General features: G+C 43.1%; 1 non-coding gene across 1 annotated transcript; it reads left to right on the top strand.

The window, feature by feature from the left end:
* Positions 1 to 3,437: 3,437 nt before the first annotated feature.
* Positions 3,438 to 3,519, top strand: trnas-gcu. Its single transcript has one exon. It is a non-coding gene; the product is annotated as a tRNA-Ser (tRNA).
* Positions 3,520 to 4,266: the final 747 nt, after the last annotated feature.

The raw sequence follows: 4,266 nt of genomic DNA, 5'->3' as shown, positions 1-4,266 counted from the left end.
TCCTGTAGACGATGACTTCTAGATCAATGCCACAGCCTCGGCAAACTCTTGCCTTGCTTCCCAGAGGATCCTAGGATAGATCCCATCCGGCCCGGAGGAATTATCTATTTTCACACACTGCAGTATTTCTAATTTCTCTTCCTTGTGAACTTCGATCTCTTCTAGTCAAGATGCAAGTATCTCTGCATCTTCCTCGCCAACATTTTCATTTTCTATAGTGAATACTGTCGAAGAATTTACTGTTTCCCCATGTCTCCTCTGACTCCACACACAATTTCCCACTATTATTCTTGATTGGCCCTAATTTAACACTCGTCATTCTTTTATTCTTGACATACCTATGGAAAGCCTCTGGGTTAACCCTGATCCGATCCGCCAACAACTTCTCATGTCTCCTCCTGGCTCTCATGTCTCCTCCTGGCCCTTCTGAGCTCTCTTTTTAGGTCATGCACGGAAACGATTTTGTCTGCTGCGCAACATCATTCTGCTTCGAAAGATCAGGCAGTATTTCATATTGATTACTGCAAACGTTAACATTTAACAAGCCATTACAGTTAAAGCATTGAATCCTCATCACTATACTACCAGGGAAGATTTCTGTTAACACCACCCTGGACACCATGAGATTCGTCATTCTATACTCCCATCCTTCTGTGCATGACCTCTCGGCTCTATTCCGGTCTTGTTGGTTGGTTTACAATGCTGAGGCTATCCAATCATCTTTGCATTTCAGTTTCTAATGTATGTGACCTTTCTCTGAGCTGGCAATGTGCTGGCTCAGTGGTGATAACACTGGCCTTGTCAACTAGAAAAGTGCTTGAAATAGACCACTCTTGTTTTTCATTCCAAGAACTTGAGGAAAACCGATAGGAAGGACAGGAAATAGCGGGTGTGAGCAATGATCAAGTCTGACAGCAAGAACGAGGTGAGGCAGTACAAACTACAGATTGAAGGGGAAACAATGGGCAATGAACACTGGTGCGGGAGGGGCTGAATGCTTCCTTTCATTGCTGTAACTAGACACTGGTGTTAAAGTCTAAAATGGGACAATATCAGCCAAGTTCGTGAAATCTTACTTTCTGCTTGTTTTCTCCCGAGGATTGTGTCACTCTTGGGGAAATGTGTCTGCACGCTTCAGTCTGTGGGTAAAAATGGGGTTCAGTTACACGGCTGAATGTGAACACATTTTCCCATCTCAAACTTTAATCCCATTTGTTGTGTTTTACGAGATTAAAACTTTCCAGAGAAATTAGCATTCAGATGAACACGTGAAACGTCAGACCTTACAAGGTTACAGACCAAGTGCTGGGAAATGAGATGAAGGGACCCATTTCTGTGCTGTAAATACTCGATAATTCAATCATTTTTGACGGGAAACATATCTGCTTGACATAATTCCAAAAATTGTGTTATGAGGAAACGGTGCAACTGCTTCTGCCCTCATCCCTGGTGGTCTAATGGTTAGTATTCAGCGTTTTAACTGAGTGGCCTGGGTTTCATTACCGCTCAGGAAATCAGGATTTCTTGTTCCTGATGCAGAGAGCGCACCTCTACCAGGATTCTGTTTCATGCCTTAGATCACTCAATACCCCAGCTCTTCAAAGAAGGGAAAAGTGCCTTCCCTCTCTCTGCACAGTCGGACAGTTAATCCTTCATTCTCCTCTGATTCGACTTCCCAAAGAGTTTCAATTTACTGTAAAAACTGAGTCTCCGCTATTTCTTTTCTGTGCTTTTCATACATAGAGCTGCAGCGATTGAATGCGTTGGTTTCTGAAAACGAAACGTACCTATGAGCAATGTATTGGGCTATTCCAGGATTGCCTTCGCTGACAGCGCTGGGACATGACTTGTGTTCTCTATGATATGGAAGTGCAAGTGTTTAAGTTGAGTAGACAAAGTTAAAAATTCCTCAATATCAGGGCATAGTCCACTAGGTTTATTTGGAAGCACGAGCTTCCAGAGAGCCACTCCTTCATCAGGTGGGTGTTTTTCTGCAGGAAATTGGCGTGTATGTCAATATGCGCGATCTTTTGGAAGATCATCTGGACTTTAACCGACCGTTCGTGGTGTCGATGGTACCCATGACTTGGAGGTGTTGGTGTTGGACTGGGGTGGCCAAATATAAAAATCACTGAAAGCCATTTTAGATTCCAACAGTTGACAAATACCTGATGAAGAAGCAGTACATGTAACACTGGTGCTTCCAAATACGCCTGTTCGATACAATCTGGTGCTGTGTGATTTTTACTCTGATTGTTCTTGGTAATGTTTAAATGATCGAAGGCAGTGAAAGAATTTTCGTTTGTGGGGATGAAAATTTCACATATTATCCACCTCAGCGGAACAAAAATGATTAGTTTGTATGTGTGATGAATCTCCACAATGCGCTAGCGCCAAGTAAAAGTCGAACTTTCAACTGCCTGATCCGTAACCGAATGAGCTACTCATTGCAAAGATGGGTAGATTGTTGAAATATACAATTTCAACATTTGCCTTCACTAACCAATTAACATTTTATTTTGTTTTTCATCTGTAGAAATCTTAAAATCTTCATCTTTAACAGACTCAATGACAGATCCCTATTGTGACTCTGGCATCAAATTCCAAAGTGTAAACCCCCTCTGAATTCTTCCACCACAGTCTGCTGTTTGGGAATTTTTTCTGTTGTGGGAAATGCACTTCCAAGTGTGTCAACTGTTGCTCCCAGCATGCGCTCTGGCACTGCACTCATTTTCCTTCTGACACTTGCTCACTCTGTTGCTGTGATCATACAGTGACTTGGTGTCGCACGGCACAGGAAAATGATACAGATCAAGGTTTTTGCATTGTTGAATTCAATTGTCAGTTTAGCCTAATTTAGGATTTTGAAATTGTCTGTCCTGTACACAAGTGCGTGTCAAAAATATCTGAGCAGAAGAAAGGTGTTCCGAATAATGACATTGAGCACTATGCACTCTCGTCCAGTCTGGAAAACAATTCCTCACAGGCAATTTAATAGACAATAGGTGCAGGAGTAGGCCATTCTGCCCTTCGAGCCAGCACGATCATTCATTATGATTATGGCTGATCATCCTTATTCAGTATCCTGTTCTTGCCTTATCCCCATAACCCTGGAGTCCACTATCCTTATGAGCTCTATCCAACTCTTTCTTGAAAGAACACACCTGCTTTCTCGGGTTCTTCATTCCGTTGACCTCAAATCTTCACAGAATTCAACAGACCTTGTTACATAGTCTTTTCTTCATTTTTGTTCAGACCACTGTGAGCAGAGTGTCACAGTGGGAATGCGCTTGCCCCACAACCCAGAGGTCAGACCATAGTCTTAGAACCGTACTGTACTATTTATCATTTCACCAACACCAGGGAGAAATATCTGCTCTGCTGCATAATTTACGCAATTCACTTATTAATAAGGTCATTGGACGCCGGGTACATGTGACGAGGTGGCCGAGAGTTTCAGGCGATGGACTGCTAATCCATTGTGCTCTGCACACGTGGGTTCGAGTCCCACTCTCATCGCTGTTTTTAATGTTGCTATTTTTGTACGCTCACAGCTGTTTTATTGAAATTGGAACTCCAATGTCAGTTTGTATGCATCGACGCTACTATAAAATCTCAAAGAATACTTTGAGCCAGTTGCCTTAACTGCATTGAAATGTAGATCGCATTGGGATAATGAAAAGGAACGCAATTTTATTTTTCAAGTCAAGCTGCTGTGACCTTTTATTGTGTGAAAGAGATCCAGGAAAACCAAATAATGAGAGATGCGAAATGTATGTTTATGCAGTGGGATTCTTAATGACTGTTTTGTTGATGAAATCTGGAGCAGGATGAGTAGAAGTGATTCATCTTGGTGAGAAGAGCACAGAGAGACAGCACAAAACAATGGAGATATTTCAAAAGGGGCAGGGCATGGGTGTAGGGGCACCGAGAACTACCTGTAAATGCACAGTGGAGAACTGCCGATGTTGGTGCCGTGCATGGGCACGGAGAGACTTACGCATTGGTGTCTCCCTCGCCCGTTGCTCTCGCCATTGATGAAGGCTGGACATAAGGCACAGATAAACACAAGATGTGGGAAGCTGAAAATGTGTTTCTGGAAAAAACCCAGCAGGTCAAGCAGCATCCAAGGAACAGGAGAATCGAGGTTTCAGGCATAAGCCCTTCTTCAGGAATGAGGCTGGCGTGCCAAGTGGGCTGAGGTAAAAAAAGTAGAGTGGAGGGAATTTGGGGGAGGGCGCTGGGAATATGATAGGTGGAAGGAGG

This window comes from Chiloscyllium plagiosum, unplaced genomic scaffold (assembly GCF_004010195.1).
Source record: "Chiloscyllium plagiosum isolate BGI_BamShark_2017 unplaced genomic scaffold, ASM401019v2 scaf_65854, whole genome shotgun sequence".
Taxonomy (NCBI): domain Eukaryota; kingdom Metazoa; phylum Chordata; class Chondrichthyes; order Orectolobiformes; family Hemiscylliidae; genus Chiloscyllium; species Chiloscyllium plagiosum.
Note: the sequence above shows the minus strand (reverse complement) of the source record. Positions and strands in the feature narration are given on the sequence as shown.